Below are 24156 nucleotides of genomic sequence, written 5' to 3'. Positions count from 1 at the left end.
TCAAGCTGTCGGCTTCAAGTATGTGCTCAACTGCAGCTCACTGGTTGTGGGAGTTTGAGCAAACAGTTTGCTCCCATGCTGAACCAGAAAAGGCAGAGATGTTAGGGGTGGGGATATTGGAAGGGCTGGCAGCAAGCCAGAGTTCTTTTTAAGCACAGGAGGAACTTACCTGAGCCTGATCTTCCTGGCCTCACCAAAAATAATTTCCTTGCTCCTTTAAGGACCATTGGCTAGGCTGTTTATCATTTGGTATAAATCAGGTGGTCCATCCTATGCATGGGTTATCTGTTTAGGAATATACACAACAGTCAACATGAGATTGTAAGTTTTATTCTTTGAAACTATTTGTAGATAATTGAAAGCACCTTTTTGATTAATGGCATTGTAATTGTCAGCATGGATTTGAAGGTTGAAGCCCCATATGGACTCTGAATTCAGATGGTGAACAAGAATTTGGAGGTTTCCTTATTTTTTTTTAACATGTATAGATTTTAATTTTTGCAAGGATAAAAGATGTGGTTCAATCTGAGATATTTTGCTTTTAAGTATTGTCTTCCCATGTAATTTTCTGTTCCCCTTATATATTTAATAATCACTGGCTGCTATGCCATCTTGTTGAATGGCTCTTGCAGATGGCATTGAGTTCTGATCTATACCCTTTTAATGCTTTTTCTACTCCCTTTTGCCATCTCCTAAGTGAGCCAGGGGACATCTTTTTCTGGGGCAGAGGATGGCTTATTGATGCTATTTGCGGGGTGAAATTATAAATCACACAGCTTGCATCAAAAAAACCCATGAAACTTGTTGGGCTATATTTTAGGATGCAGCCAAATCTTAGCCATGTACCTGAACCGCTGCTTCAACATGCCAGTGGTGCGATGATTTCTCAGATGGATGCCAATGCTCAATGTACCTCTGTTCACCTGCTTTCCTGTGATACTGAAGATGTGTCATGAACTGTGGCTCGAGTATAACTTTGATTTCCTGGGATTCACCGTGAGTCTTGCCTTGCACCATCAAATAATGATGGAGCCAATGGACTGTCTTGAAATGAATGAATTGTGACAGCTGTTTGCAAAATGAACATGCACAATCTGGTTACAAATCATATAGTCAAAGTCTATTTATGAAGACACTAACATTGTGCAATGAAGGTCATAGAACAACATGGTCACAGCATTGAATGCTTCTCATGTTGCTGATGGTTCTCACTAGAGAGTATGATACAATTGCTTGTCTGAGCAAATATCAGTCATTCACTTGATATATCCCTGGATAGCTGATTGATTTATATTACCGATGTTCCCAGTGATAACCTGAAATTATCCTGAAGCATAAAACTCATGAAGAGGGCAACCTTAACTGGAAGTACCTTGCCTGTTGAGGTTGGCTGCTGGTTTCATTATGGCGTATAGCATAACTCAGTCATGGCATCCTTTGGTAAATCACATTCAATACAGATTTATATTCCTGTTTCTGTAGATTCTGGTTTGGGGGCACCAGTGTGTGAGTGCAGGCCCCCTTGGTGCTGTCTGACCTGCCTGACATCCTTCTTCCTTCAAAGGTAGACATGTACTGAAATTTCCATAGGGATAGCCATTGTAGCACATAGTAAGCTATGAGGAAAGAAAGACACAATTGTCACAAAGGCTCCTAACAACCTAAAGACAACAGTGGTGTGGGGGAGGGAGGAGGGGAGAATGCAAAACAATTGACAAATAGCCTAATATTCTGCCAATCTTCTTATTGATTCATAAACTTACTTCTGTATACAATTCATTATGTAAAACTCTGAAGCCCAGCTCAAAAATACAGTAAAAAAGGAAAAGAGACAAAGATTACAGGATTAAATTACAGCAGAGTTTGAAGTGGTCTTCCTCTAGGGCCAATGCTGGGCCCGCTTTTGTTTTTGATGTATAGATTTGGAATTGGACATAGGGAGCACATTATTGAAATTTGCTGTTGGGAGCAAAATATCGAAATTTGCTGATGACATAAAAGTAATTGCTTTGGCAGTGAGTACGGCTGCAAAAGACTTCAGAAAGACATAGGTTAATGAAATGAGTTGTGGGGTGCAATTTAATGGAAAGCAAGGACAGACGAGGAATGGAAAGATAATTAAGGAAACAGATGACAGGAACTAGGAGTTCAAAAGTATAATTTTCTGAAAAAGAAAGCACCTGTAGATAAAGCTATAGCGATGCCAAAAGCATTCTGTATCTATAAATAGGTGCATAAAGTACAGGAACAAAGAAGCAGTGATACATGTGTGTAATGCAATGTTGTCTTAAAGCTCTAGTACTGTGTGCAGTTTTGTGTGTCTTATTACAGAAAGGAGATTAAAGTAATACTTAGCATTTAGGGCAGGGTTACCAGAATGATAACATAAATAAGAAACAAGAGTTGTGAGCAAAGGTTTGAGATACTGGAGCATAGGAACAGGTATAGGCCATTTAGCCCTTCAAGCCTACTCTTTCAATCATAGCTGATCTGTACCTCAACTTCATTTAATCACTTCAACCAAATACCCCTAACAAAGAGCTATCATTCTTGAAAACTCTAATTGCCTTAGCATTCAGAGCCTTTTGGGGTAGAGAATTCCATATTTTTACAATCCTGCATGTGCAAATAGTGCCTCTTGATTTCCATTCTAAGTGGCCTGGCTCTAGTGATAAAGTTAAACGTCCCCTCATTCCTGACTCCCCGAGTGGAGGATATAGTTTCTGATAGGGACTTTGCCAGTGGATTAGAGAAAGCTAAGAGGATACATTGGAGCAGAGAAAGTTAAGAGGATACACTGGAGCAGAGAAAGCTAAGAAGACATTTAATGAGATTGTAAGAAAAAAATTACGAAGGGCATTGATAGAATGAATAGGAAAATGGTATTTCCCCTGATTATGGTGATGAGAGGTCATTGATTAAAAAGTTTCACAAAGAGTGTAAGGAGTGTAGTTAGGAGAAAGCTCTTTACACAAAGTATGTTATTGGAGCACTGCATACTTTGCCACAGGACACTGTTGAGGCAGATGCTAATGCATATTTTAAGAGAAAATGAATAAATATTTGAAGCAGAGAAAAATACTTAAGCGTAAGCGTTTGTTTTAGATTGGCCTCTTAAATAGCCAGCACACTCACAATGTACTGAATAGTATTCTTCTGTACCATAAACCTCTGTAGTTGTACATAGCCAAAATATTAGAGTGCAAGTCCAAGGAGTTAATGCTCAAGCTCTGTCTTCCTCTGATCAAACCACCTCCTGAGTATTGCATCAGGGTTTGGTCTCTAAGCCACAATGAAGAAATTAATTTCATGGAGGATGTTCATGGAAAGGTTGACCCCAAGCATCAAAGAACTCTGGCTTAAGCAAAAGGTGCAAACTGTTTTTGTTTAGTGCAAACTCTTGTGTTTTTTAGTCTTGAAAGGAAGTCCCTGAAACCTGGTGTACAGAGGTGTCCAAATCATAAATGGTATGGAAAATTGCTACTAACTCAGTAGTGAAAACAGGATAAAGTAGCACAGATACAAACTGGGAAAAGGCAAAATCACATTGATTCCAAGAAGTCCTGGACATGAAGAGTGATCACCATATAAAATAAACTTCTCAATGGAGGAGTAACGCCAAAAGCCATGGAATAATGTAAGCAGAAACTGGGGGCTGTCATGGGGGCTATTAGGTTATTTCTGGATGCATGAGCTTAGATGGAATGAATAACCCTTCTCAACCATTTTTACCTTGTTATCTTCACAATGGATATAATTGGGAAGCTGAGTTGGAAAGACCGGCCACAGATCGCAACCCCTGCAACCCCATTCACATTTCCTGTTATCCCTCCAGTCAGCTGGATCCAGTGAAATAGAAGCATATTGAATATTTTCAGGATCTTTTTCAATGATATACATTTTACTTGAATAAACATTTTGAAGTTTTCCCTAGCTTCTCAATTTTGTTCATACCTTTAATTTGGATATCTGAACATAAACTGTCAGCTGAAAGGTATTTTCAGAAAGTTCACATATAAATTTTAATTAAAATGGAGAATCACTGAGCTCAGCTAGGCTATGGTTTGGTGTCTACAAGTGCAAATGTGTAGATGTTTGGTAAGGAAAAGTTTGGTCTTGTTTTTGGTCATATTGCCTGCCAGTATTCACATACAAATAATGAACATTTGGGACAGCTACTGAAAGTTAGCATCCATGAAATAATACAATTAAATTCTTCAGGAGAGAAAAGGTGGGAAGGAAAAGGAAAGTAGATTGCTGTATCATATTTTTAATAGCACCTCTATGAATGTGGCGTGACCTCTGCTCTAGCCAATAACCAGACCAGCTCCCTCTTGAAGGTGTACAGAGCCAGCATTCACCACACCAGGCAGCAAAGCATTCCAGAGGGTCACTTCTCTGGCAAAGAAGAATTGTCTAATACTTGGTCTGTTCCAGCTCTTACATGGTTTAAACACATGATCAAGAATGCAAGGGCATAGCTTTAAAGTAAGTGGCAAAAAAAGCAGAGGCAATATGAGAAAAACACAGCGAGTGTTTAATGCCTGGAATGCACTGCCTGAGTGTGTGGTGGAGGCAGGTTCAACTGAAGCATTCGAAAGGGAATTAGACTGTTATATGAAAGGAAAGAATGTGCAAGATTCCAGGGAAAAGGTGGCAGAATGGCCCTAAGTGCATTCGTCATTGGAAGAGCTGATGTAGACACGATGGGCCAAATGGCCACTTGTGCTGTAACAATTCTGTAATTCTGATTCTGTTATTCAACACATAATGTTCTGTGAATCATACATAATGTTCTGTTAAAGACTATCCAAAGAAAGTATGGAAGAATCCAAAGAAACAGAGGGAGTAACAATGACTTTTCAAAATTTGGAGACCACAGATAGATCCTGCCCATTAGCTTCCTTTCTTTTTTTAGTGTCAGTAAGCGGCGCATGGTCACAGGGGGCATACTTCAGCCTGAGTGAGACAGAGACAGAGTTAGTGTGTTTGGGTATTTGGTTCAAAGTGGGAATTTGGTGCATGGGGGAAAGAGGTGCTTTGGGTAAGGTTTACTGTAAGAAGCAACATGTGCTGAGTGGGGAGTTCCATGAAGGAGGTGCTTTTTTTTCTTCTACTCTTTTTCAGCCTCCAGTATTTGATTTCCACTTTGGTGCAGAAGAAGGAGCAGGTAAACCAGTAGCTGATAATTTTTTATGAGTATTGTAAAGTTTACTGGCAATGCCAAAACCTATTGGGAAGTGTAAATGTTATTAATTATAATTAATTAATTAACACATATTCAAAATGGCTGGGCAGGTGATGTGCTCAATTGCAGGCTGTGGGAGCTTCTTGATATCTGTGTGATCCAGGGTAAACACAACTGCATTAAGGCTTTGCGGCTGCAGGAACTTCAGCTCCGAGTTATTGAGCTGGAGGCTGAGCTGCAGGCACTGTGGTGTATCAAGGAGGAGCGAAGTTACTTGGACACTTATTCCAGGTGGCAGTCACACCCCTTAGGATGGAGTCTTCTGATTTAGTCAGTGGTCAGGAACTGGAGGGTGTGAGGCAGATAAGGAGACCAGGAGGGCAGGAGTGCAGGAGCTTTGGCCCTTGCAATTGTACAACAGGTTTGAGGTTTTTCCGGCTTGTTTGAATGAGAGTGGGGGCTTCACGGTGGATCAGCTAACTGGCCATAGCACTGTGGTACAGGAAGCCATTGAAGTTGTGGGGGGAGGGTGTTACAAAGAATATAGTGGCAGTAGGGGACAGTGTAGTCAGAGGGATTGACACCATTCTCGGTGCCAGGGTTCAGGACATCTGCTTGGGGCTGGAGAGGAACTTGCAGTGGGAAGGAGAGGACCCAGTCGTCGTGGTCCATGTTGGTACTAATGACATAGGCAGGAAAAAGAAGGAGGTTCTGCATAGTCAATATGAGGAGCCTGGCACCAAATTAAGAAGCAGAACCTCAAAGGTCATAAACTTTGGATTATTACCTGAGCCACGTGCAAATTGGCACAGGACAAATCAGATTAGGGAGATGAATGAGTGACTCAAAGCCTGATGTGGGAGAAGGGGGTTCCGGTTCGTGGGGCACTGACACTGGGGAAAGTGGAATCTGTACTGTTGGGATGGTTTACACCTGAACTGTACCGGGATCAGCGTTATTGTGAGCCACATAACTAGGGAAGTGGAGAGGATTTTAAACTTCATAATGGGAGCAAGGGTACAAATTTGGGAAGATGTGGTAAATCAAAGGGTAGAGACAAGGCAAATGAGGTATTATTGTGTATTATTATGGGAAATTAAAAACAGACTGTGACAGGAAGGGATAGAGAGTACAAATCTAACAGTAAATCAACAGATGAGACTAGAGGCTATAAAAAGAATAAAAGGATAAAGCTAAAGGTGCTGTATCTGAATGCATGAAGCATTCAGGACAAAACAGAGGAACTGAGAGTGCACATAGGAGTAAATAAGTATGACTTGATAGTGATTACAGAGACATGACTGCAGGATGACATGGATTGGGACCTGAATATTAAAGGGTATAGGACATTTAGGAAGGACAGGAAGTGAGGAAAAGATGGAGGGGTGGCTCTGTTAGTTAATGATGGTATTAGCATAATAGAGAGGGATGACCGAAGCTCAGGAAACCAGGATGTGGAAATGGCTTGGGTAGAGATGAGAAATGGTAAAGGCAAGAAGTTACTTGTGGAAGTCGTGTACAGGCCCACTAATAGTCACCACATGGTAGAATGGTGAATAAAGGAAGATTTAAAGAGAGCTTGGCAGAAAGGCATATAATCATGGAAGATTTTAATCTACATATAGACTGGAAAAGTCAGATGGGCAAAGGTGGTAGTTGAGGAGTTCATAGAATGTTTCTGGAATGTTTCTTAGAAAGGCATGTCCTGGAGCCAGCCAGAGAGCAGGCTCTACTAAACCTGGTATTGTGCAATGAGATGGGATTACTTAATGATCTCATAGTGAAGGCACCCCTAGGTAGCAGCGACAATAATAAGCTTGAATTTTACATTCAGTTTGAGGAAGAGAGGAATGGGTCCAAGATTATGTTTATAAACTTAAATAAGGGCAATCATGAGGGCATGAGAGCGAAGCTGGCTAAAGTGAATTGGCAAATTTGGTTAAGGGATACGTCAATAGAGATGCAGTAGCAAACATTTAATGGGATATTTCAGAATACATAGAATGGATATATTCCAATGAGTAAGTAAAAATCCAAAGGACGGACACACCAACCCATGGTTAGCTAAAAAAGTTAAAGATAGTATCGTATTAAAGAAAAATAAAGAATTATAATTGGGCAAAGATGGATTGAAGACCAGAAGCTTGGACAGAAGATAACAAACTGCAAAGGATGACTAAAAGATGAAAAAGGAGGGAAAAATTAGAGAATGAGCGAGAGCTAGCCAGAAATATAAAAACAGATAATAAGAGTTTCTATAAATATTTTAAAAAGAAACAAGTGAACAAAGTGAGCATTGGTAAGTCTGGAGAATTGGTAATGGAAAACAAGGAAATGGCAAATGAATTGAACAGCAATTTTGCATCGGTCTTCACTCAAGAGGATACGAGTAACATCCCAGGAGCAGCTATAAATTAGGAAATGGAAGGGAGGGAGGAACTCAGGAAAATTACAGCCACCAGAAAAGTGGTACTGAGTAAATTGTTGGAGCTACAGGTTGACAAGTGCCCAGGTCCTGATAGACGTCATCCTAGGCTCTAAAAGAATAGGCAAGTGAGATAGTTGATGCATTGCTTTTAATTTTCTGAAACTCCCCAGATTTGGGAAAGGTTCCATTAGATTGAAGATATGTAACTCCTTTATTCAAAAAGGGAGGGAGACAGAAAGCAGGAAACCAGAGGTCCATTAACTTAACATCTGTCATGGGAAACTGTTTGAAACTATTATTAAAGAAGCTACAGCAGGGCACTTGGATAAGTTCAAGGTAATCAGGCAGAGGCAACATGATTTTGTGCAGGGGAAACCAAGTTTAACCAACTTACTGGAGTTCTTTGAGGGAATAACATGTGCTGCTGATAAAGGGGAACCAGTGGATGTACTGTACTTAGATTTCCAGAAGGCATTTGATAAAGTGCCACATCGAAGGTTATTGCATAAAGTTAAAGCTCATGGTGTAGGGGGTAACAAATTGGCATGGCTAACGGGAGAATGGCTGGCTAACAGGAAGCAGAGAGTAGGCATAAATGGGTATTTTCAGGTCGGCAAGATGTAACAAATGGTGCATCACAGGGATCAGTGCTGGGACCTCAGTTGTTTACAATTTATATAAATGACTTGGGTGAAGGGATGGATGGGATGGTTGCCAAATTTGCTGATGGCACAAATGTAGGTAGTAAAGTAATTTGTGAAGAGGACTTAAAGAGGCTACAAAAAGTAATAGATAGGTTAAGTGAGTGGGCAAAAATTGGCAAATGGAGTATAATATGGGAAAATGTGAAATTGTCCATTTTGGCAGGAAGAATAAAAGAGAGGCATATTATCTAAATGATGACAGATTGCAGAGCTCTGAGATGCAGAAGGATCTAGGTGTTTTAGTGCATGAATCGCATAAGGCTAGTATGCAGGTACAGCAGGTAATTGGGAAAGCTAATAGAATGTTATCATTTATTGTGAGGGGAATTGAATACAAAATTAGGGAGGTTATGCTTCAGTTATGCTGAGCACTTGTGAGACCACATCTGGAGTACTGTGTACAGTATTGGGCAGCTTATTTAAGGGAGGATGTAAATACATTGGAAGCAATTCAGACAAGGTTTACCTGACAAATATCTGGAATAGGCAGTTGTCTTATGAGGAAACATTGGACAAGCTAGGCTTGTATCTGCTGGAGTTTAGAAGAATAAGAGGTGACTTGATTGAAACATGTAAGATCCTGAGCAGACTTGACAGGCTGGATGTGAAGCGGATGTTTTCTCTTGTGGGAGAATCTAGAACTTGGGGTCACTGTAAAAATAAGAGGCCACCCATTTAAAACAGAGATGAGGTGAATTTATTTTTATCTCAGAGGTTTGTAAATCTTTGGAACTCATTCTGAAAAGGCAGTGGAAGTAGAATCTTTCAATATTTATAAGGCAGAGGTAGATAGCTCCTTGATAAGCAAAGGAGCGATAGGTTAAGGGGGATAGGCTGGATGTAGATTTGAGGTTATCATCGGATCAGCCATGGGCAAGGATCTTTGGGTCGGCAAGCGGGGGTGGGGAGGGGCAAAATGATGCAGGATGATGTCAGGCAGAACTCCCCACGTCATTTCAATTTTCAGGTCAGCGGGGGCGCAGCCGAATTAGCTGCGTGCCCTGTCAACGGCTTATTAAGGCCATTTAAAAAGTAATTGACATAATTAATAGACCTGCCCGTCCAACCTTAGGTTGGGCAGGCAGGCCGGGAGTCCTGGCGGGCTTCAGGAGAAACATGAAACCTCATCCATGGGCGGGATGGGGTTTCATGAGGGTTTTTAAAAATTTAATAAATGTTTGATTTAAAGTGATGGACATGTCCCAACTCATGTGACAGTGTCTCATGAGGGGACATGTCAGGGAAATTTTGTTTGTGCAACTTTACCATTTTTAAATTTGGTGCCGATTTCCCTGAGGCAGCACCTAGCCTCAGGGAGATGAGTGTACTCTTTCATATCCTGGAGCATGCTTTCAGAATTGACCAACTGAAGACTGAGATTGGATAGTACGCTCTTCCAATAGAAATGACACCCACTATGAGGTGGGCTACAGGGATGAATTATTCTTGGAGTCGCCTTGGACAGAACTTTAGAAGTTCTCATAGAAACAGTGTAGATGAGGGTCAGGCAATTTAAAGCTGGATAGAGCTCTGGTTCTGCTACTGTTTGGTTGATGGAAGATGGCGGACAGCCTCTCTCAGCTCCAGTGTGGTTTGAGGTATTTTATATTGAAAAAGTCATTAGGTAAAGCAGAACATCTTTTTTCTGCTTTGCACCTAGGAGTTTTCTCCCATGTGAAAAGCAGAAGTAAAAAGATGCAGAAGATCATGATGCTGGGTCTGTGTTTCCTGTGGACTGTGTGGAAATTTCCATGGATCCGCCAATAGGGTGGAACACTTGTTCTGCAAATAAGCAAAGCATGTAAGTGCTGTACCAATGAGTCTAGAAGAAGTACATTTATGCAGCATCTTTAATATAATGAAACATCCCAAGCTGCTTCTCAGTCTTGGAGGACATGACTAAATACACAGGCTAACAATGATTTAGACGGCCGTGCTTACCCACCTTCCCCTGAAGCTAATTGGGGATTGTTAAAAACTATTTGCTTTAAAATATGGAAGGACACTGCATTATCTGGTCACTTGGAAGCTGACCTGGATTTTTTTTAAAAGGGTCACTATTGGACTGGGAGCAAGCATGTCTTTTACAAGAAATCATCTGACCAGCATGGTATTTGAGGAGGAAGAGCTGTTTGCTTGTTTGCTCTGCAATTGTTCAATGGATGGATAAAAACTGGTTTAAAGGGAAAGGCTAGTGATTTACTAGAAATCACATGACAGGGATGAGCTTTAAGTCTTGAACTTGTTTTTGAGTTCAGTTGGGACTGAACTGAGAAAGTGAAAAGCTGCCCTGCTTGCACTCCCTTTGCCATGCCTGAAACCATGTGATTTTCAATATCCAGCTAATAAAGCTCATATTAGTGGAACTTATCCATATTTGGAAACCAAGAGGCTGAGATGAGGATTGATCCAGATCTATTTTCTTCCATGCCGAAGCACCATTGATGAGAACCTCCAGGACTCTACTGGGACTAACAATCTGTCTTCACACGAGGGAACTTCAGATCGACAGTGTTGAAACACCATGAACTTTATCCTTTCTCTTTGATAGCATCTATTCTCCAAAGCCCATCTCCGATTTTCACCATCCTTTTGTTTTTTCCCATAATTTATATAGATCTTTCTTTTCCCACCTATTTCCATTATTTTTAAATGTATTTCCATCCATTGTTTTATCTCTACCTTTTAGCCTTTTTCAATTCCTTCAGCCCACCCCACCCCCACTAGGACTATCTGTACCTTGCTCGTTCTGCTTTCTACCCTTAATTAGCACATTCCTTTAGATAATATCACCATCTTCAACACCTCTTTGTCCTTTTGTCTGTGACATCTTTTGGTTATCTCCACCTATCACTGGCCCTCTATCCAGCTCTTCTTGTCCCCCCCCCACCTTAAACCAACTTATATTTCACCCTTTTTCTATTTTTCCTTAGTTCTGTTGAAGAGTCATGCGGACTCGAAACATTAACTGTGCTCCTCTCCACAGATGTTGCCAGACCTGCTGAGTTTTTCCAGGTATTTTTGTTTTTGTTTTGGACTTCCAGCATCTGCAGTTTTTTGTTTTTATCTGCAGAGTCACTACCTGTTTGTCCTTTGTTTCTTTGTGTGTGTACGTGTGTTGGGAAATTTTAAAAGAGAAAGATAGTTATGCTTCCAGATTGCAATTGTGTGTTAACCAATTCTTGCAACTTGTTTTGAAAAGGAAGTTTTGTTTTCTAATGAATCAATAATTCTGAGTTTATTGAAAGAAGCCTGGTTAAAGTGTATTTTATTTTGGGTCTAACTGTTACAAAGGTAAATAATTGGCCATTCTGGCGAGTGAATTAAACATTTAAACAAATAGCGTGACCAGGGGAGTAGTGGGGCTAGATAAACTGCGCACTCCTCCTATCCCGGTCGTAACAGGATTCACATAAACTGCTGTAAAAGACTATCAGCCCACATCAGTGAGGAGCTCGGCTACATCAATGACTCAAAAAATTACTACAGCCTTCAATTTATATGCAACTGGTTCCTTCCAGTCTGCTTCGGGTGACTTCAGTCACATCAGTCAGTGAGCTGTGTATTAAGAAGATTATTGATGCCCTGTTCAAGCAAACATCTAAATTAATCACATTCTCAATGGACCCAGAAAAACAGAAGAATCAAGCAGTCAACCTCTAGACTTTCAGCACTCCCCAGGTATAGAGTGCTATTGATTGTACTCCTGTGGCAATGACTGCTGTGATAATCCACTTAGTTTTAATCCAGAAGAAATTCCAGTCAATTAATATGCAAGTGTTGTGTAATGCCAGTCACATCATTTTGCACATCAATGCCTGCCACTTAGGAAGCTACACATTCTTATTTATACTTTGTCAATCAACAGTGTTTAGTGAAGACTGTAGAGCCGATTTTATCTTGGTCAGTAGGATTGGAAAAGCTGGTAGTGACCCTAGGACCAAATGTTGCACTTAGTGCCCTGTTCCCATCCCTCTGCTCCGTGCCATTTTACCCAGAGCATGTACCCAGGTGCCTAGGTTCCTGCCTGAATCTGGCAGCTGTCTCATTAAATTATAAAAATTGGGGTCCTGTGACCATGAATGCAATTTTGAGGTAAAAATGGGCATTGTACATTCACAGAATGGCCCAGGAAGTATGTATTTTTGGTGGGGCCATGCCCCACTGGGGCGCTTCTGGCACATTCAAGGCTTCCCAGGATGACCTCTGCTGTTGTCACCTCCCACCTTTTTATCTTTTTTTATTCATTCACGGGATGTGGGCTTTGCTGGCTGGGCTAACATTTATTGCCCATCCTAAGTTGTCCTTGAGAAGGTGGTAGTGAGCTGCCTTCTTGAACTGCTGTAGTCCATGTGGTGTAGGTACACCCACCGGTCTGTTAAGGAGGGAGTTCCAGGATTTTGACCCACCGACAGTGAAGGAACAGTAATATCTTTCTAAGTCAGGATGCTGAGTGACTTGGAGGGGAACTTTCGGGTGATGGTGCTTCCATCTATCTGCTGCCTTTGTTCTTGTAGATGGTAGTGGTCGTGGGTTTGGAAGGTGCTGTCTAAGGAGCCTTGGTGAATTCCTGCAGTGCACCTGCTGCTACTGTGCGTCAGTGGTGGAGGGAGTGAATGTTTGCGGATGTGGTGCCAATCGAGCAGCTGCTATGTCCTGGATGGTGTTAAGCTTCTTGAGTGCTCTGGGAGCTGCACTGATCTAGGCAAGTGGGGAGTATTCCATCACACAACTGACTTGTGCTTTGTAGATGCTTTGGGAAGTCAAGAGGTGAGTTACTCGTCGCATGATTCCTAGCCTCTGACTTGCTCTTGTAGCCACAGCATTTATATGGCTCATCCAGTTCAGTTTCTGGGCTCCAACTGTCAGTAACTCAGTGGGGAGCTGGCTAAGTTCCTGTCCTCCCAAATTGGTGAGCTGCAGCAAGGTGATATTTTGGTGCTTGCAGTTTATTGGCAGAAGAGAAGTGAGCTGCAGACTTCTGAGTGCCTCAGGCCTTCAGCACTAGAGAATGGGCAATGGCAGGGTTACCTGCTGCCTGCCTTTTCTGTACCTGTATTTAAGTCATCTCTGCTGTGTCAGTACCATGTAACTGGAGTCCAGAGAAACTCCCTGCTGCATTGGTTAATGGCATTTTAAAATTTTTATTGAGCTGACAATTGGAATACTGACGTCTTGAGAGATCTATTCCATAAAGTCTAATAATTTATGTGCAGCAGCAGATTGATAAATGTGTGCAGTTGTGGTAAATGTAAAAGAGAAACCTAAGAGTGACATGCCTAGCCTATGCTGGACTTTGTGAAACTTGGCATTTCTGATATTGCTTCTGGCCTATGGAAAGATGATAATTGCATGAGCGAAAACAACCTTCCAGTGATCTCTCTAGCAGATTTTGACTGACAACTTGAACAAAAGTAAATTGATTATAATTGCTGATTGCAGAAGTTGGCTTTTCACACTCAGGCCTCTAATAAAAGTCACCAGTTAAACAGCATCCAAATAAGAAAAACATGAAGCTACAGTTCCCTTTCTTATACCCACAAACTGGAAAACCATGTTCTGAATTCACCTTGCTAATTTGCCTTCATTTACTGTGTAAAAACTTGAGCAACTAGACTGTTTAGATTGTGTATCAATTGTAGATTATTTGGGTGGTGGGCTTGTTTAAATTGCCATGGATAGTGAAACTTTTATTGTTGATTAATATGCTTTCTGTCCTCATCTTTGCCATCATTAATAAGTGTTTAAAAGGTTTATTTCATGCAGCCTTCCATTGAGAGAACCGGCATTACAACTATTTGTCTACAATTGGTTTACTTATCTATAAAAATGTTAAGAGGGTCTGTGGAGTTTTGCACCTCAAAGTCTCCATCAAAACGCCACACCACATCACAAAGTGTAAGTCACAGATTCACAGGCTGGAATTTTAGGACCCCGCCGTGGTGGGAATGGGGTCCATAAAATGCGACGACGATTCTAAACTTCATTGACTTCAGTGGAACTGTAAAATCCTGCAGTCATAAAATGCCACCTGTAAACCTAGGGGAAAAATTAATGATTGGTGGAAATTACTATAGTTAATAATACTAAGCAGACTGTTCCATTGATTAAATTACTTCTACTTACAAAACTGGTAGGAAAGATCAGGGATAGTCAGCATGGCTTTGTTAGAGGGAGGTCATGCCTAACAAATTTGATTGAATTTTTTGAGGAGGTGACCAGGTGTGTGGATGAGGGTAGTGCAGTTGATGTAGTTTATATGGATTTCAGCAAAGCCTTTGACAAGGTCCCATATTGGAGACTTATAAAGAAGGCAAATGTACATGGGATACAGGGTAATTTGATAAGGTGGATTCAAAATTGACTTAGTTGTAGGAGGCAGAGGGTGATGACAGAGGGATGCTTTAGTGACTGGAAGCCTGTGTCCAGTGGCATACCACTGTGCTGGGTCCCCTATTATTTGTCATTTATATAAACAACATAGATGACTATGTGGGGGGTAGGATTAGTAAATTTGTGGATGACACAAAGATTGGCCTGGTGGTTAACAGTGAGGTTGAATGTCTTGGACTAAAGGAAGATATAGACGGGATGGTCAAATGGGCAGATAAGTGGCAGATGAAATTTAACCCTGAAAAGTGTGAGGTGATACACTTTGGAAGGAGTAATTTGACAAGGAAGTATTCAATGAACAGCATGACACTAGGAAGTTCTGAGGAACAAAGGTACCTTGGCGTGTGTGTCCATGGATCTCTGAAGACAGAGGGGCATGTTAGTGGGGTGGTGAAAAAGGCATATGGGACACTTGCCTTTATCAATCGAGGCATAGATTACAAAAGTAGGGAGGTCATGTTGGAGTTGTATAGAACTTTGGTGAGGCCACAGCTGGAGTACTGTGTGCAATTCTGGTCACCACATTATAGTAAGGATGTGATTGCACTAGAGGGGATGCAGAGGAGATTCACCAGGATGTTGCCTGGGATGAAACATTTAAGTTATGAAGAGAGGTTGGATTAGACTTGGGTTGTTTTCGTTGGAGCAGAGAAAACTGAGGGGTGACCAGATTGAGGTGTACAAGATTATGAGGGGCATGGACAGGGTGGATAGGGAGCAACTGTTTCCCTTAGTTGAAGGGTCAGTCATGAGGGGTCATAAGTTTAAGGTGAGGGGCAGGAGGTTTAGGGGGTATGTGAGGAAAAACTTTTTTACCCAGAAGGTGGTGACGATCTGGAATGCGCTGCCTGGGAGGGTGGTGGAGGCAGGTTGCCTCATATCCTTTAAAAAGTGCCTGGATGAGCACTTGGCACATCATAACATTCAAGGTAATGGGCCAAAGGGCTGGTAAATGGGATTAGGTAGGTAGGTCAGGTGTTTCTCACGTGTCGGTGCAGACTCTATGGGCCAAAGGGCCTCTCATGCACTGTGATTCTGTGAGATACCAATTGGCAATGAATAAGTATCCCAAAAATATAATTTTGTTTAAAAAGATATGTGGAAACAATAAACTCAAAATAAAGTAGTCAAATTACTCAAATAATGGCTGGAATGGTCCATGCCCACTGGCATCTGGTGTCAGGAACCACGTCAGTCACATCTGCCAGCTACTGCAGGATTTTGTGCCACGTGGACATATACGGCATCCCCTGCCAGTGGCTGTAAAAGTCACAGCCACGTTCAATTTCTATGCCGGTGGCTCCTTTCAGGGCTCCACAGGTGATCTCTATGGGATATCACAAGCCTCCACCCATAAATGCATCCATGAGGTCACGGATGCCATCTTCGCAAGGGCACACAACTTTGTGCATTCACCCAGGACCAGGAGAGTCAGGATGTAAGTGATTGTATTTGCCCAGATCTCGGGTTTCCCGCAGGTGCAGGGTGCCAGCAACTGCATTTGTATGGCACTCAGATCTCCATCGCAACACGCATGTCAATTGCAAGGGGTTCCATTCGCTGAATGTGCAGCTGGTGTGTGACTACCACAAATGCATCCTGCAGGTGTGTGCATGGTTTCCAGGGAGTATCTACGACGCCTACATTCTCAGTCGATCACAGGTCTCTGACGTCTTCCAGAGTCCACAGAAGCTGCAGGGATGGTTCCTCAGGGACGAGGGCTACCCGCAGAGGCTCTGGCTGATGGCACCCATGCGGCAGCTTCAGAGTGCAGGAGAGTGAAGGTATAGCAAGGCTCATGCTGCAACTCGTAACCTGGTGGAGCAGACCATTGGGATGCTGAAAATGATGTTCTGGTGCCTGGACCAGTCTGGTGGAGCCCTGCAATACAGTCCACAGAGGGTGTTACACATCATTGTCGCCTGCTGCACCCTTTACAACTTGGCACTGCAACACTAAGAGGAGCTGGTTGACGAGGAGATGGAGGTCTCCTCCGATGAGGAGGACGTCGATGGGGATGTGGGTGAGGATGTCCTCGAAGGTGATGATGATGGTGATGAGGCCCTCGCATTGGCCAGACCAGGCAGGCATCCTTGGGAGGCTTTAATAGCTGCTAGATTTGTGGAGGATGATGACGACATGCAGTGAAGAGAGACTATAAGATCCACATATTGCAATGTTTGACTCCAGTCTGGTTTATGGCAGCTCACATACCCTCTGTGATAATGCTCCTGTCTTAAAGACCCAGGGAAGGCTCTAATAGTCACTCGATTGCAGGACGATGAGGACGACATGTAGTGAGGATACTCCATAGATTTTCACATAGCCTCTGAGAATGTCTGACTCCTGTCTGGCCGAGGGCAGCTTGCTTGCGCTCTGTGATCAGGGTCATATCATGGAGACACAGCCATGAAACTTTGTCCGCCTTCAGCACCTGAGCCCTCCACAGCGTCACTGGTTACAGATGTTGAAGAGATGGGGGCCAGCCGCACCTTAAAGGTGCTGAGAGCTACAGAGGATGACAGAACTCTGTGACACCTGCCCATGACATTCTGGCAGCAATGACAAGCATTGTCAAGGTGCAGGCATCAGTTATGTGTCTGGGGAGTGTGAGGCCGGACCATCACTTTGGTGAGAAGGCTGTACAAATCACAGGGAAGATGTCCTAGATTGAGACACCTGCCTTTATCTTGTGCAGAAAGGTTCCACATCTGAGTAATACGAGCACTGTTCATCAGGCAGAGAGATATTCTTGGGAATTTAATGACAATAGTGAACATTATGTACAAGCGATTAATGCTCTTGCCCAGGATGTGCAACTACATCTTCTTAACCTTCCTAACCTTGCCGCTACATTTTGGTGCTCCCTGTACACCCACAGTGGAGGTGGAGGCAGCCTGCTGACTGCTACACCCTGTCTGTGATGACCTTGATGTGCATGCTCTGGAGGGCCGAGACCTAGAAGGCCCCGGCCTGCTTTCAGGGGCCTGCTGTGTGACAGTGGCACCTTCCTCAGCCTGTGGAGCTGGAGCTGCTGAGGTCACAGGAAGAGGGGTTTCGGATGGACCAGTCACTCCCGGAGTCACCTGGGTGGATGGCCCTGCGGCGTGCACCTACTGACCCTCCTCCCTATGGGTACCCAAGGGCCCCTCGCTGACTCTTTGAGGAGAAGAGGTAGCTGAAGTAAGATCAAGCTGCCCTGCACTCCTCTGGCATACACTGTGTTGGAGGCCAATGATGGCGTCAGCGATGGAGTTCAGCCCGCACAGCATTGCAGGAGTGACATCCTGGATCAAAGTGTCCATGGCGCCTGCGATCCTGCCAGTGTTGACCTCAGTGCATTGGCATGCCAGTGCTATCACCTCAGACTGAAGGCAGACAGAGCCCTCCATCATGCCTTGCAACCTGTGGTGTGCAGCGGACCACCTTTCCTGATGTTCCTGAGCTTTCCTTTGCAGCTCCAGCAACTATGACATGACTGAGTCCAGGGGCTCATCATCTGACTCAGACTTAGGAAATTTCTGGCCTCCAGCCATCCTCTGAGTGCCAGAGAACTGGGAAGTCCCTGCCACCACTTGCTGTGGATCAGGAAATGTGATGTGATCACCAGATTGTGATCCCGAGGCTACTCTAAAGCTAGTTCCCACTGAGGCGTGTGTCTGTGTGCTGGTGGAGGGTGTGGGTGAGCGCTGTGATGGGACTTCAAGGAGGGTGCCTTCAGATTCCACTTCAGAGGTTTCTTCGGGGCTTGATTGGCGGCCCTGGGTCATGGAATCTGTCGGCTGTTTGGCAGACGTGCCTACGAAAGCAAGGGGAGATAATTAGTGCATGGGAGTGGCCTGTGAAACAGGAAACATCACCCACAGCATGGTTGTCTGGTGGATGTTGCATTGCTGGATCCTCACTTCGTAGAGTGGTGCCAACCTCATCATCAGCACAGGAATGGTCCAGATCCTAGCCAGTCAGCTGGATGCTCTGTTTTCAAAGTCCATGAAGAACTTGATTTCAGGCATTCCTCCATCAGTCTGCAACCTCTCCCTCTTGTGTGCCAGTTTGTCCTGCATGAATAGAGATGGAGAGAGTGTAAGCAAAATGCCTGCCAGGCCAGATGATAAGTATGCCGAGCATATGGCGGTGATTGGTCCCATGGACTGGATGAGGACAATGAAGGTGTGTGTGAGAGTGAATAGTGATGTCCCTTGAACCGGCAGTGAGTGAGGGCCTTGTGGATGCATGATGAGCTTGTGACTGTGTGAGTCAAGAGTAACTTACCCTGGTGGAACAAAGGAGATCATTCATCCTCTTGCAGCATTGGGTAGCTGTCCTCTTTTCCAGGGTATTGGCGCTGACCACCACTGCCACTACCTCCCAAGCCGGATTAGTAATGTTGCTGCCTGTCCTGCGGCCAGAGCGAGGGTAAAGGACAACACGGCGAGTCTCCACTGCGTCCAAAAGGTATTGGAGGGATGCGTGAGTAAATCTGGGGGCTGCAGTCTACTTGCTTTTCATGGCTATGTCTTCTTTGCAGCTGTTGTGGGCTGGAAGCACTGAGAGGTGTGTGCGCGGCTGGGCTTTAAATATGGTGCCTGGCGTGATAAAGTGGGAGGTGATGGCATGGCAGGCGAATGAGAAATTTCTTTATCCATAGAATGTAAGAATGAGGAACTCATTACCATGGAGTGGTTGAAGCAAATAGTATAGGTGCATTTAATGGGAAACTGGATAGGCATAAGAGGGAAAAGGGAATAGATGGTTCCGATGATAGAGTTAAACGAGGGAAGATGGGAGGAGGTTTGAGTGGAGCATAAATATCGACAAGGACTGGTTGGGCTGAATGGCTAGTTTCTATGCTGTATCTCTTGTATCATGTAATCCTATATTAGGCCTGTCCTCTTATGGCCATGGGGAGTATTACATACAGCTCAGAGTGGGGAAATTTCTCCTTGGTTTTGGGTACTGGAAAGTTTGAGTTCCCATCAGGGAATCATTTTATGCGAGTTGTAGTTTTCACTATGTTTCTGTAGAAAAACAACAACAGTTACTTGTATTTTGCATAGTGCCTTTAACATAGTAAAACATCCTATGAATGTTACCAAATGAAATTTGACACTGAGTCATATAAGGGGATGTTAGAGCAGATGTCCATAAGTTTGTCAATGAAGTGAGTCTTAAGGCGTGCCTTAAAAGAGGAAGAAAGCAGGAGAAGTGGAGAGGTTTAGGGAGGAAATTCCAGAGCTTAGGATCTTGGCAGCTGAATGCACAGCTTTTAATGGTGATGCATTTAAAATCAGAGATGCTCAACAGGCCAGAACTGGAGGAATGCAGGAATTTCGGAGTCCTGGGGTTGGAGGAGATTACAAAGGTGGTGGTAGGTGAGGCCATGGAGGGATTTGGAAACAAGTTTGAGAATTTTACAATGAAGGTGCTGCTTAAGCAGTGGGCAATATAGGTTGGTGAGTATAGCTGTCGGACCTGTACCTGGGAAGCTTGGGATTGGACTGTGCCGGATTTGGGGATTTTACGGATTTTGGGTCCTAGGCAGAGCATATACTTATAATACGTAATATTAAGTGTGAAAAATAAAAAATGAAAGCATTTTATTCAAATTGCTACCCAGGGCACCAGCTTCAAAAGTAGCCATTTTTGGGCCCTACTGGAGTTTGGATGCCACATAAGGGTTTCTGTACCTGTACAAGGACTTGATGCAAGTTATGACACAGGCAGCAGCGCATCGAATGACTTCAAATTACAGAGGGTAGAGTGTGGGAGGCCAGCCGGGAGTGTGCTGGAACGGTCAAGTTTGGAGGAAACAATATGGATGAGGATTTCAGTATTGGTTAAATACCCATATTGCATTTTAACAGCCAGGTGTAAAATTTGTAAATAGCGATTGTGAGGCTTGATTTACTGAAAAATGATCATTATTTCAACCTCTGTACAGTTTAAGCAATTTTTAAAAAATTATTAATTGGTGTTGCTAGAAATTTGTTTTTCTATTTGAGTTGTTAAATGGACATTAATGCTGTATTTGATCATTGCAGCCAATGTTAGTAGCCTCGATTTTATTTTCTTGGCAATATTTTTGTCATAATAGCCGTTGGTAGCATTTAGGCAAATTGACATGAAGTGGGTTCTGTACATATATTTTCTCCAGTTCAGTATTTCAGATGTAGATTTGGACACATCTAGACCTGTGGTGGGAGCATAAGATTACATATATGTCATAAGAGGTGTGCTACATCAAGAGGGTAATTTTCTCAAAATGTAGCCTCAACAGATATTTGAACCCACCACCAATATTTGCAAAAGCTTAAAAAGTAGAGGACTAAAGGAGACATGGAAATTGAGGGAAATGGAACTCAAGGTGCAGGTATGAGTTTGCAGGCAAATGATGGAACAGTCCAATATCAGTTCATCTATATTATGATTTCTGAAGTGGAAGTGGTTTTCTGTTGTTAATGTTATATTAATTGTATTTGATTGTATGCAGGTGATGTTCATTAACTGGGGATTCACTTGTGCCCGTAGCACATATACTAAAATTGGAACAATACAGAGAAGATTAGCATGGCCCCTGCGCAAGAATGCCATGCAAATTCGTGAAGCGTTCCATAAAAAAAATGGAACAGAATGAAATTGTGGTTGTTGTGTGAGGAGATGCATTTTGTAATGTGTATCAGTAAATAAATGTTTATAAAGATGTGAAAAGGTTGGCTGTAGGTCTATCCTTTATCACCTGGCTTTTTGAAGTATAGTATGGTGGTGGAGTATGGATGCCCACAGATGGAGGTTGGAAACTAAAAGAAAAGATTTTCGGATTGCTGGAGTAAGCCATTTTACAAGCATTAATGGCCTCTATTGAGGTACCTGTGAAGTTATATATTCTGTTAGAAGAATATTAATTGCTCAAGTGAAAATAATCAGAGAGAAAAAAATTGTTTTATAGTCAAAGTGAAATCAAGTAATAAATTAAATCAAAGTAAAATAAAGTTAGCATAAGTGTAGCAAAGTTTAGTTCCTAGTAGTTTATTCTACTCATTCTACTTTAAGTGTAATAAACAGTTTTTAGAGCTACGGGATGAAAGGTCAGATCAGCTCAACTGAGTGGAGTGTACACCCTGTGGTATGTGTGAAGTCGTGGACGCACCATGTGTCCCTGACAAATACATCTGTTGGAAATGTCACCAGATGCACAAGTTTGAGCTCTGGGTTTCGAAATTTGAGCGACGGTTGGAGTCACTGTTGTGCATTTGCGAGGCAGAGGACTATGTTTAGAGAGGTGGTCACACCACAGGTCAGAAGTGTACAGCCAGAGAGGAAATGGGTGACTGCTAGGCAGTCTAAGAGAACCAGGCAGGTAATGCAAGAGTCCCCTGAGTCTATCCAGCTTGCTAATCGGTTTTCCATTTTGGATACTGATGAGGGCAATGGTTCCTCAGGGAAGTGCAGCCAGGGCCAAGCCTGTGGCACCATAGGCGGCTCAGCTATACAAGGGCAGAGGAAGAAGAATGAAAGGGCAATTGTGATAGGGGACTCCATAGTCAGAGGATCAGACAGGCGTTTCTGCGGCAGTAAACGTGACTCCAGGATGGCGTATTGCCTCCCTGGTGCCAGGATGTCATGGAGTCGCTGCAGGACATCCTTCGGTGGAGGGGATCGACCAGAAGTCATGGTCCACATTGGTATCAGTGACATAGGTAGGAAGAGAGATGAAGTCCTGAAAGCAGATTTTGGGAGTTAGAAAATTAAAAAGTAGGACCTCAAGAGCAGTAATCTCAGGATTACTCCCAGTGCCATGTGCTAGTGAGCATAGGAATAGGAGGATTGATCGATTAAATATGTAGCTGGAGAACTGGTATAGGAGGGAGGGCATCAGATTCCTGAGGCATTGGGACCAGTGGGGCAGGTGGGACCTGTACAAGCTGGACGGGTTACATCTTAACAGGACTGGGATTGAATAATACGCAGGAAGATTTGCTAGTGCTGTCGGGGAGGGAGAATTCGAATGTAATCTAGCAAAAAACATAAAAACGCATTTTCAAATCTTCTATAGGCATGTAAAAAAAAATGTTTGACTAAGACAAATGTGGGTCCATTACAGGCAGATGTAGGAGAATTCATAATGGGGAATATAGAAATTGCAGAGAAGCTAAATGATTACTTTATGTCTGTTTTCACTGAGGAGGATATAGGAAATCTCCCAGATTTAGAGATCCAAGGGGTGAGGGAGAATGAGGAGTTGAAGGAAATTAGTGTAAGAAGGAAGGTTGTATTAGAGAAATTAATGGGACTGAAAGTTGATAAGTCCCTGGTACCTGATATTCTGCATCCCAGAGTGTTGAAGAAAGCTGCTATAGAGCTAATGGATGCATTGGTGATCATTTTCCAAAATTCTGTAGATTCTGGAATGGTTCCTGAAGGTTGAAAGGTAGCAAATGTCACCCCACTATTTAAGAACGGAGGGAGAGAGAAAACACGGAACCACAGACTTACATCAGTAGGAAGGAAAATGTTAGAATCTAGTATAAAGGATGTTATAAATGGATACCTGGATAATCATGACCTGATTGGCCATAGTCAGCATGGATTTGCGAAAGGGAAATTATGTTTGACGAACTCGGAGTTTTGTGAGGAAGTTACCAACAAAATTGATAAAGGAGAGTCGATGGCCTTAGTATACTTAGATTTTCAGAAGGCTTTTGATAAAGTCCCCCACAGGAGGATGATTAGCAAAATAAAAGCACATGGGATGGGAGGCAACATACTGGCATGGATTAAAAATTGGCTAACAGGCAGGAGACAGAGAGCAGGAAAAAACGGGCCATTCTCGCGTTGGCAGGCTGTGACTAGTCGGGTACCGCAAGGATCAATACTTGGGCCCCAGCTGTTCACAATATTATTCAATGATTTGGATGTGTGGATCAAATGTAATTTTTCCAAGTTTGTGGATGATACAAAGCTAGGTGGGAATGTATGTCGTGAGGAAGATGTAAAGCAGCTACAGGAGTATTTGGACAGACTGAGTGAGTGGGCAAGAACATGGCAGATGGAATATAATGTGGAAAAATGTGAGGTTATCCACTTTGATAGAAAGAACATATGTACAGAGTATTTCCTAAATGGTAAGAGATTAGAAAGTGTAGATGTACATAGAGACCTGGTTGTCTCTGTCCATAAGTCACTGAAAGCTAACATGCAGGTGCAGCAGGCAATTAGGAAGGCTAATGGAACGTTAGCCTTTATCACAAGAGGAATTGAGTACAGAAGTAGTGAAGCCTTGTTTCAATTGCGAGAAGCTTGGTTAGACTGCACCTGGAATACTGTGCGCAGTTTCGGTCCCCTTATCTCAGAAAGAACATTATTGCCATAGAGGGAGTGCAACAAAGGTTCCAGCGATAGTGGGACTGTCTTATAAGAGAGATTGGGAAAACTGAGCCTGTATT

At 42.9% G+C, this 24156-nt stretch overlaps 1 protein-coding gene and 1 pseudogene across 1 annotated transcript in view; both read left to right on the top strand.

Moving 5' to 3' along the window:
- The window catches only part of kcnj3a (potassium inwardly rectifying channel subfamily J member 3a), a 282475-nt gene that overhangs the window by 197755 nt on the left and 60564 nt on the right, over nt 1-24156 (top strand). The window lies entirely within an intron of this gene.
- Nucleotides 21232-21332, top strand: LOC121285347 (annotated as a pseudogene).

Source organism: Carcharodon carcharias, chromosome 12 (genome assembly GCF_017639515.1).
Source record: "Carcharodon carcharias isolate sCarCar2 chromosome 12, sCarCar2.pri, whole genome shotgun sequence".
Lineage (NCBI taxonomy): Eukaryota > Metazoa > Chordata > Chondrichthyes > Lamniformes > Lamnidae > Carcharodon > Carcharodon carcharias.
Note: the sequence above shows the minus strand (reverse complement) of the source record. Positions and strands in the feature narration are given on the sequence as shown.